Here is an 11,909-nt window from a genome sequence, read left to right as displayed (position 1 = left end):
GTGCCCTCCTTCCACCCTTAAACATACCCTGATCTGGATCACAAAGTATATGAGATAGACATATGACATACAGCATATTTAATCCTATAAATAAACAGGAGTAAGAGTGTGTGGGTACTAATACAGATCATCCCATTTGTGTCATTAACATCAAGTATTGAGTGAGGTAATATGAGATCAGTAACCGTCAGCTCCCCTAAGCTGCCAAGGAATCATTTAACTCTAGGAGATCAGTTAGAAATGGCCCAGTGCCAAGAGTCAGTGGCTCTTGGTCAATGTTTCACGTCAGAGTCCCCACATCCTCCCCGCTCATGAATCAGTGCTCACACAGTAGATTCCTCAACTCTACCATCACCTTCCTCTTGGCCCAGTTCTTTATTCCTACTGTCTGATGGACGTTGTGAATCAGATTTGCCGCTAAAATCTTAGGATGTCCACAATTGAATACGACCTCACCCCCAAACCTGCCCACCCTTCAGATTTCCTCAGTCATATGAACAAAGCCATGTGTCTCCCAGACTCAGGTTGCAAAGTCATCTTTCACCTCCTCTTTTCCTCTATCCTACCCCATGCATCACCCAGGCTTGTTCATAAATGGACTCTCTTGATCTATGTCACTGGGGAACAGTAATCCCCTCTGTCCCAGTCCCTGAAGGAGTTTTATTTGGAAAACCTCTCACAAGTATGCCTGTAATTACAGCATTCGCTCTTACAAAGAAAGCATCCTCCAGAGTCTAGCCCAGTTCATAACTTCTCCAAAGAGACCTTCCTCCTGCCAAAAGGCATTTCTTCCCTCTTCTGGATAGCCATCAAGCCTCCTATCTCTACCCCTTGCTCAACATGTCAACCACCTGGTACTCTTATCATGTCTCTTTAATTAGAGTATGGCATCCGGAGGGCCAGGATCCTATCTCCCACATTTTAAAAAGATCTCCCTCAAGTCAAACATAGTTCTTGATGCTAAATATTTTCTCTGTTGATAGCAGGGAAGCCGAAGGACAGCTAAATTAGATGAAGTGTACACTGACAGAGCTTCAGTGTCTAAACTAAGATTTGAGGAGGCTTCGAAGGATATCTTTCCAATCTTCCTTAGAAAAGCTATAGAAATAGTCTCTGGATTAGTCAGTAGTCATACCATTTCATCAAACCCCTTCAAGAAGATTTTAATCAATATATCTGAAAAAAAAAATTAGTTTCAAAGATAAATCAGAGATGAGAAAATATGATTCATTTGCCCTAAGCAACACAGCTGGACTTTCTGATCTCCTTGAGTACATTTTTTATTTACCTATATCTTCATTCTTGAAATATTTTCTGAATTTTTTAATTAAAAAAATTTTTTGGCCACACTTGCAGCATATGGAAATTCCGGGACCAGAGATCAAATCTGAGCCTCAGCTGTGACCTATGCCACAGCTGCAGCAACACTGGACCCTTAATCCATTAATCCAGCATGTCAGACCAGGGACTGAACACACGCTGCCACAGTGACATGATTGATCCTTAACCCATTGTGTCACAACAGGAGGTCCTATTTTCTGAATTTTTCTTTCTTCAAAAACAAATGAGAACAATAAGGATTTCCTATATGGCACTAGGAATTATACCCAATATCTTGTAATAACCTATAATGCAATACAATATGCAAAAAAAGCTGAATCAATAAAAATAATGACCCTCTCCTCCAAAAAAAAAAAAAAAAAACCTACACAAGTGGGGATAAATGAGGGAAAATAAATTTATATTTTTGCCATTAAATATACACACAAAGTACTGTGTTCCTTACTGCCTCTATTTCTTTGAAAGAGTCATTTAAGAAGCATTTTGGCAAAGCAGCAAGAGAATTAAATTGCAAAGGATCTGGCCACTCAATATAATATATTCCAGTCTCTCTGTCTAAAACTTACCACCATATACTTTGTTCTAGAGTTCATATTCTGCTTCTTCCAGTCCCTTCCCCACTCCTTTGTGAGAGCAGAAACATTGCATCTGCTTCAAACACTTCTTAGGTAGTAAAACCGAAGCAAACCAACTGGTTTCATTGGGTCTTAGTTTCCTCAGGGATAAATTTTATTTTTTTATTATTATTTTTAATAGTTATTTCCCCAATGCAATTTTTTTTCTACTGTACAGCATGGTGACCCAGTTACACATACATGCACACATTCTATCTTCTCACACCATCGTGCTCCATCATAAGTGACTAGATATAGTTCCCAGTGCTACACAGCAGGATCCCATTGCCAATCCATTCCAAAGGCAACAGTTTGCGTCTATCAACCCCAAGCTCCCCAACCACCCCACTCTCTCCCCCTCCCCCCTGGCAACCACAAGTCTATTCTCCAAGTCCATGAGTTTCTTTTCTGTGGAAAGGTTCACTTGTGCCTTATATTAGATTCCAGATATAAGTGATATCATATGCTATTTGTCTTTCTCTTTCTGACTTACTTCACTCAGTATGAGAGTCTCTAGTTCCATCCACGCTGCTGTAAATGTTCTTTTTTATGGCTGAGTAGTATTCCATCATGTATATATACACCAAATCTTCCTAATCCAATCATCTGTTGCTGGACATTTGGCTTGTTTACATGTCTTGGCTATTGTGACTAATGCTGCAATGAACATACAGGTGCGCATGTCTTTTTTAAGGGAAGTTTTGTCTGGATATATGCCCAAGAGTGGGATTGCTGGGCCATATGGTAGTTCTATGTATAGATTTCTAAGGTATCTCCATACTGATCTCCATAGTGGTTGTACCAGCTTACATCCCCGCCAACAGTGCAGGAGGGTTCCCTTTTTTCCATACCCCCTCCGGCATTTGTTCTTTGTGGCCTTATTAATGATGGCCATTCTGAATGGTGTGAGTTGGTATCTTGTGGTAGTTTTGATTTGCATTTCTCTAACAATCAGGGATGTTGAGTATTTCTTCATGTGCTTGTTGGCCATCTGTATATCTTCCTTGGAAAAATGTCTATTCAGGTCTTTTGCCCATTTTTCCACTGGGTTGTTGGCTTTTTTGCTGTTGAGTTGTATAAGTTGTTTGTATATTTTAGAGATTAAGCCCTTGTCAGTTGCATCCTTTGAAACAATTTTCTCCTATCTGTAAATTGTCTTTTTGTTTTCTTTTTGGTTTCCTTTGCTGTGTAAAAGCTTGTCAGTTTGATAGGTCCCACTGGTTTATTTTTGCTGTTATTTCTGTTGCTTTGGGAGACTTACCTGAGAAAATATTTATAAGGTTGACGTCAGAGAATGTTTTGCCTATGTTCTCTTCCAGGAATTTGATGGTGTCTTGTCTTAAATTTAAGTCTTTCAGCCATTTTGAGTTTATTCTCGTGCATGGTGTGATGGTGTGCTCTAGTTTCATTGATTTGCATGCAGCTGTCCAGGCTTCCCAGCAATACTTGCTGAAAAGACTGTCTTTTTCCCATTTATGTTCTTGCCTCCTTTGTCAAAGATTAATTGACCATAGGTGTCTAGGTTTATTTCTGGGTTCTCTATTCTGTCCTATTGGTCTCTATGTCTGTTTTGGTACCAGTACCATGCTGTCCTGATGACTGTGGTTTTGTAATATTGCCTGAAGTCTGGGAGAGTTATGCCTCCTGCTTGGTTTTTGTTCCTCGGAATTGCTTTGGTGATTCTGGGTCTTTTGTGGTTCCATAGAAATTTTTGGATTGTTTGTTCTAGTTCTGTGAAAAATGTCATGGGTTATTTGATAGGGATTGCATTGAATCTGTAGATTGCTTTGGGTAGTATGGCCACTTTTACAATATGAATTTTTCCAACCCAGGAGCATAGAGTATCTTTCCATTTCTTTACATCTTCTTTAATTTCCTTGATTAATGTTTTACAGTTCTTGGCATATAAGTCCTTTACCTCCTTGGTTAGGTGTATCCCAAAGTATTTGATTTTGGGGGGTGCAATTTTAGAAGGAATTGTATTTTTGTATTCCTTTTCTAATAGTTCATTGTTAGCATACAGAAATGCGCCTGATTTCTGAATGTCAATCTTATATCCTGCTACTTTGATGAATTTGTTGATCAGTTCAGGTAGTTTTGGGGTTGAGTCCTTGGTGTTTTCTATATATAGTATCATGTCATCTGCATTCAGTGACAGTTTTACCTCTTCTCTTCCTATTTGGATGCCTTTTATTTTTTTTTTTGTTTGTCTGACTGCTGTGGCCAGGACTTCCAATACTATGTTGAATAAAAGTGGTGAGACTGGGCATGCTTATCTTGTTCCAGATTTTTGTGGGAAGGCTTTCACTTTTTCTCCATTGAGTATTGTATTTGCTGTGGGTTTGTCATAAATGGCTTTGATTATGTTCAGGAATGTTCCCTCTATACCCACTTTGGTAAGAGTTTTTATCATGAATGGATGTTGGACTTTGTCAGATATTTTCTCTGCATCTATTGAGATGATTATGTGGTTTTTGACTTTTCTTTTGTTAATGTGGTGTATGATGTTGATCGATTTGCATATGTTAAACCAACTAAGTTTAGACGCTTTAAATTTGACTAGGTCTTTAATCTCACTGAGATCCTATTTAATAGACCAAGATAATTTTATTAAATGATCTACAGTGGTTTTAGGTTTTGAGTTATCTTCTTTAAAAAAAAATCTTTTTCAGTATACATATTTTCTATCATTCTGCCCATTTGCAAAAGTAAAGCATTACTTTAGTACATATAGGATTAAGAAAATCAGATAATTAGAAATTTAAGTTTAGAAATAAATTAATGAATGATTACTTACATTGTAAAATACTTCATTCCCATCCTCCATGAAAAAAGTACTTATTGTGTAGTTTTCAACTAATGAGCTATCCCAAAATCTTTAAGGAAGGATTCAATTTGTAAAAAAGAAAATCAACTCAGCAATTGAATGAAACAAGGAGACTATCATAAACCATACTTTTGTTTTAAGTAATAAATTGAAAATGCTGTCCTAAGTGGGGACAATCATGAAAACAGAATGAAGTTTCCCCAGAAAACTAAATATAGAACTACCATATGATCCAGCAATCCCACTCCTGTGCATACACCCAGACAAAATTGTAATTCAAAAAGATACATGCACCTCTATGTTCATTGCAGCACTATTCACAATAGCCAAGACATGTAAACAACCCAAATGTCCATCAACAGATGAGTGGATAAAGAAGATACAGTATGTATATAAAATGGAATACTACTAGACCGTAAAAAGAATGAAATAATGCTATTTGCAGTAACATGGATACAACTAGAGAGTCTCATACCAAGTGAAGTAAGTCAGGAAGAGAAAGACAAATACCATATAATATCACTTATTTGTGGGATCTAAAATATGGCACAAATGAACCTGTCTACAAAACACAAACCTATGGACATAGAGAACAGATTTGTGGTTGCCAAGGGGGAGGAGTGAGGGAGTGGGATGGACTGCAAGTTTGGAGTTAGTAGGTACAAACTACTACATTTAGAATGGATAAGCCAAGAAGTCCTACTGTATAGCACAGTGAACTGTATCCAATCTCTTGGGATAGACCATGATGGAAGATAATATAAGACAAGGAATATATATATTTATGTATTTCTATCAGAAATTAGAACAACATTGTAAATCAACTACAATTTTTTAAAAAGGGGAAGAAAATCACCCTGCCATAACCAAAAGTACCCTCTCATTCCCACCACTTTTCTTCCCTTCTCATTATAGCAAAAACCTCAAAAGAGTAACTATACCTCCTCTCTCCACCAGTAGAACCACTTTGGAAAATGTTTGGCAGTGTATACTAAGCAAACATGCATATACTCCATGACTCACCAATTTTACTCTGAATATATAGCCAACAGATATAAGTACTTATATCTTCCAAAAGACATGTACTAGAACTGTCATGGTGGCTTTATTTTAAAAAGCCAAACAGTTGAATAGATAAATAAATTGTGGTATAATTCATTCAACAAAATGCAACATAGCAATAAAAGAGTAAGCTTTGGTTTCACTAAATAATATGAAATCTCACAGATACCAGTGTGAGAACTAGAATCCCACAATTCCATTTATATGAAGTTTAAACAGGCAAAATTAATCTACAATTATAGAGGTCAGAAAAATGCTTAATTTCAGGAGCTGTTGACTCTAAGGGGGCACAAGAGAACATTCTGTGGTGCTGGAATATTTCTATATGTACTGTCTCTAAATTATTCCTCATCAAAATATTAATATATTTCTATATAATAAAGAGCTGTACTTAGATTCAAGTAAGCAATTCTACAGAATAGAGAAGAACCCAAATAACCACACAAATGAAGATATGAATAGCTTTTGTTTGTACATACACACCATATGGGTAAGTGGCATGGATAAAAGCTAATGAGGTCTAATATTCATAAAAACATGGTGTCAAGAATGAATAATCAGAGTTCCCATCGTGGCTCAGCGGTAACAAACCCAACTAGTATCCATGAGGATGCAGGTTCGATCCCTGACCTCACTCAGTGGGTTAAGGATCCAGTGTTTCCATGAACTATGGTGTAGGTTGCAGACACAGCCCAGATCTGGCATTGCTGTGGCTGTGGCGTAGGCCAGCAGCTGTAGCTCTGATTCAACCCCTAGCCTGGGAACCTCCATATGTTGCCAGTGCAGCCCTTTAGAAAAAAAAAAAAAAGAATGAATGAATAATCCTATGAGGCCTTCTCTGCAATGTTTAGACTACACCCAGGGTACTGAGGTCATTTTCTTCTGCAATGCTTAAGAAGAACATCAACAAATTGGTATGCTTCCAGAGAAAAACAACCATATGTTGAACATCTGAGCAAAGTCTAAAAGAGCTATTTTCAGGCTGGGGAGGAAAAAAAAAAAAAAAAACACTTAAAGGGAAACATATTCTACATGTCCTTAGAAGACTGGAGTTAATAAGTGCAAGTTGTAGGTAGATTAATTTTTTTAAAAATAACGAAGAATTTCCTAAATAATGTAGCTTCCAACAAACTATCCCTAGAGGTAATGAGCTGAAGCAATGACCAGATACCTGCCCGCGTACTTAGAGGGGGTAAATAAGACGTCTCAGTGAGCTAAATAAGATGTCCTCCAAGACCCCTGTTAACTCTGTATTCTGTTATGTTACCAATCAACATTAGCGTATATATTGTGAAAATGTGGCAGTAATTAAGAAAATTCACAAGCATTTTTTTCTGTCCAGAAAGTCACCAATTGTGTCCTTCCACTTAAACAAGAGATGTTTCTCCTCTACAGCCATGAGCTCAGTCACCACTCAAAGACTGTAATACTTAAGAGGAGCTCTCCTAAGTGGATAAAACACATTTCTGAAAATTATAAAATAGGAGAGTCTCTTGACAATGATTTTCTTGATTACCCATAATTTAAGCTATAACATTTTTACATCAATTGCTTTCTTTTTTATTATTATTTCCTGGCGCTATATTCCACAACACAGGTATCAGATGAGTAAAAGGGCACAAAAATCAGTTTTACTATTCTTATTATAATTGAACCAAGTGTACTCCAGAGTCATTGGAGCAACTGAAATGTCACTAGCAACATATGAATATATCTATTCTCCCACACTTCTGCTAGTGTTGGATTTTGCCATTGTAACTAACTTTTTTGCTAATTTAATAAGTAGTAGTAGAGCTCAGAGTTGTTTTAATTAATATTTCTTTGATTATAAAATGAAGCCAGACATTTAAAAGAATCAAAGACTTTTTAAAGAAAAAAAAATGCACTAAGCAATCCCACAGTAATCCTATGCTATTCGGTTTGTCATGCTGCAGTTGGTTGGAGTCCGTTTGAGCCAAACTGTTTACTGCCCTGACAGGGATGTCTTCTGTCCTCATGCAGCCATGTAGTCCCACAGGATGGGGAACATGCCAACAAGTGCCATCTTTCCTTAGTGCTGTTTTCGCATTATGCCAAAGTGTTACCACTTTCTCATTAGCCTGCTATACTTGGTCTCAGGAACAGTTTGTCTCTCCTGGTTCAAGTAATAGCATATTTTATACATAGATCCACAGTAAACAGCACCCCCATGAACAGATCATACAAACTGGTGTGCTCTCCCATGCACTCCAAAGAGAACATTTTATGAACCAAACTGGTCACCCCTGCATGGTAGAATTTGAGGTAACTGTTTTTCCTTTTGTTCTCCTGTATTTTCTAATTTTCCACTGTGAACATGAAGTGCTTATATAATTAAAAAAAATTGTCTTGGTGGGACGGTGACATGTGGGAGGAATATGAATAGAGAAATAAGACATTATATCTCAAAACTGTATTTTCTTTGTTCTTAATTTTTAAAAAGAAAAGACTCCTGTAATAAGCTCCATTACTGCATAAATTGTTAAAAAGCCATAGGTCAAGGTGAAGCAAAGAGTACACACATGGAATTCTACAAAGACTGTTTGGGACTGCAAAGGCACCTGCTTTTCTATGTCAGAAGAAGACAGAGGGAGACGTCCATTTGGGCCCACTTTAAAGCCAATGGATATTGGATATTATACAAACACTTTTCTGTTGTAGTCCTGAAAGGTTCTGAACACCTGGTTTATTGTCCATTACCAGGAAATATTAATGTGTAATCCAACAAAAGGCAGGAAGAGAAAGAAGCCGCAGGCCCTTTGACCTCATTATAGGCTGCTTAATGACTCTTCCCTGTTTACCTTTTCATATATAATTAAGCCACAAGAGAATTTATAACTGGGAAAACAAAAGATCCAAGAATGATCAGTGAGTTACCTTCCCTAAGTTCTGAGAAGTTATTATAGTTCCCAAAGCTTGACCAAAACAACATCCAAGGAAAATACCGTTTCTTCTACTACCATCTCATTAAGGCTGCATTAGTGAAACACTTAAGGCAAAGCCTCCACCCCACCCCTTTAATCCTTCCTCATGCACTTGCAACCAAGCCAGAATGCTGGGCAAAGGGACAATTCCAGTGAACTTTTGTTCTATAATAGGAATATCAGATTTTACTACTGTACAAAGGGATGTAATTATTTGAGTCTACTTCTTTAACTATTATAGCTAAAATTACTTTTAACTGTAATTACTGAAGTAAAAAGATCTGACACATCTCAATTTAAAGTTCAAGATGTACACTTAAAATACTCTGAGTGCTTTTCATAAAAGTCATTTAACTATATATTCACAGAGAGAGAGAGCATGTGCATGTGCATGAGAGAGAGCAGTATTCTTTAAGAAAAATAGTAGATATTTAGAGAGATATTAATTAATTCAGGGTTTCAAGCACTTAGAAAACTGTATATAGAGGATCACATTTTTGAAATAAAAAATATAACTTAAAATACTTTTAAAGAAATCTGATTAATAAGACTCCATGGATGTCCACTCTCACCACTTTTATTCAACAGCATTTTGGAAGTCCTAGCCACCACAATCAGAGAAGAAAAAGAAATAAAAGGAATCTGAATTGGAAAAGAAGAAGCAAAAGTGTTACTGTTTGCAGATGACAGGATACTATACAGAGAAAATCCTAAAGATGCTACCAGAAAACTACTAGCACTAATCAATGAATTCAGTAAAGTTGCAGGATACAAAATTATTACACAGAAATCTCTTGCATTCTTATACACTAACAATGAATGATCAGGAAGAGAAATTAAGGGAACAATCCCATTTACTGTTGAATCAGAAAGAATAAAATACTTACGAATAAAGCTACTTAAGGAGGCAAAAGAACCTTACTCTGAAAATTAAGATGCAGATGAAAGAAATCAAAAATGACACAAACAAATGGAAAGATGTACCATATTCTTGAATTGGAAGAATCAATATTGTCTAAATGGCTATATATAATACCCACAGAAATCTGCAAATTCAATGCAATCCCTATCAAATTACCAATGGCATTTTTCACAGAACTAGAACAAGAAATTTTTAAATTATTATGGAAACACAAAATATCCCGAATAGCCAAAGTAATCCTGAGAAAGAAAAATGGAGCTGGAGGAATCAGGCTCCCTGACTTCAGACTATACTACAAAACTACAGTCATCAAAACAGTGTGATACTAGCACAAAAACAGAAATATAGATAAGTGGAACAGGATGGAAAGCCCAGAAATAAACCCACATACCTATGGTCAGTTACTCTATGACAAAGGAGGCAAGAATATACAATGGAAAAAAAGACAGTCTCTATAATAAGTGCTGCTGGGAAAACTGGACAGCTAGATGTAAAAGAATGAAATTAGAACACTCGCTAGCATCACAAAAAAAAATAAACTCAATTGTATCAGAAACTTAAATGAAGGGCCAGATACTATAAAACTCTTAGAGGAAAACATAGGCAGAGCACTCTTTGACATAAAGTGAAACAATATCTTTTTTGATCCACCTCGTAGAATCATGAAAATGAAAACAAAAATAAACAAATGGGACCTAATTAAGCTTAAAAGTTTCTTTACAGCAAAGGAAACATAAACAAAATGAAAATACTACCACAAAATGGGAGAAAATCTTTGCAAACAAAGCAACCAACAAGGGATTAATCTCCAAAATATACAAATAACTCATGCTGCTCAATATCAAAACAAAGCAAACAGCCCAATAAAAAAAAAATGGGCAGAAGATCTAAACAGACACTTCTCCAAAGAAGACATAGAGATGGCTTCAAAGCACATGAAAAGATTTTCAACTCTTCTAATTATTAGAGAATTGCAAATCAAAACTACAATGAGGTATCACCTCACACTGGTCAGGATAGTCATCATCAAAAATCTAGAAACAATAAATGCTGGAGAGAGTGTGGAGAAAAGGAAACCCTCCTACAGTGTTGGTGGTAATATAAATTAGTACAACCACTATGGAAAACAGTATGAAGGTTCCTGAGAAAATTAAAAAGAGAACGACCATACGCTTCAGCAATCCCACTCCTAGGTATCTATTGGACAATGCTACAATTCAAAAAGATACATGCACTGCCATGTTCACTGCAGCACTGTTTACTTGGCTGTATCCATGGCCAAGCCATGGGAACAACCTAAAGGCCCACTACCAAAGAGTGGATAAAGAAGATGTGGTATGTATATATACAATGGAATCCTACTCAGCCATAAAAAAAAGAATGAAACAATGCCATCTGCAGCAACACGGATGGACCTCGAGATTATCATACTAAATTAGATGGCGAAAGACGAACACCACATGATATCACATATGTGGAATCTAAAAAAATGATAATACAAATGAGCTTATTTACAAAGCAGAAACAGACTCACAGACATCTAAGACAAAAGGGAAAGGTGAGGAGGAAGAGATGAACTGGGAGTTTGGGATTGGCATTTGCACACTATTCTATATAGAATGATTGGTCAATGGGGACCTGCTGTATAGCACAGAGAACTCTGCCCAATATTCTGTGGTAACCAATAGGGGAGAAGAGTCTGAAAAAGAATGGATATGTGTCTATGTATAAGTGAATCACTTTGCTGTACAGCAGAAATTAATACAATATTGTAAATCAACTCTACTTCAATACAAGTTTTTAAAAGACTTCACAGAGTTGGCCTTTAAAATAACTGAGTTGATTTTTTTAAATATCTACATTACAAAATTTATTGCATAAAGGGCCTGAGATATGGCATGAGAACAGGTTTTTTCCACATTTGCCTGGTTCCAGGGCTCAAGCTGTGAAAGAAGACGGAAAGGGACATGCTAATTTGTGTTGGAAAGGTTAGGTGGTGACGTCTTGGAGAGAGAGGAAGGCAGGCTACAGAAGCCAAGGCTTCCCTAGAGAAGAGATTATGCAGATAGAAACAAAAGTCTCAGCTGAGCAGAGTGGACCAGCAGCCTATGGCAATATTAAAAAAAAAAAAAAAAAAAAAGCCTGGCAAGGTCCAAGGACAAAATCCAGAGATTGCTAACTGCCTGGGGGTTCACGTGGCT

Source organism: Phacochoerus africanus, chromosome 11, assembly GCF_016906955.1.
Source record: "Phacochoerus africanus isolate WHEZ1 chromosome 11, ROS_Pafr_v1, whole genome shotgun sequence".
Taxonomy (NCBI): Eukaryota; Metazoa; Chordata; class Mammalia; order Artiodactyla; family Suidae; genus Phacochoerus; species Phacochoerus africanus.
The sequence above is the reverse complement of the archived record's forward strand: the minus strand, read 5'-3'. Positions refer to the sequence as shown.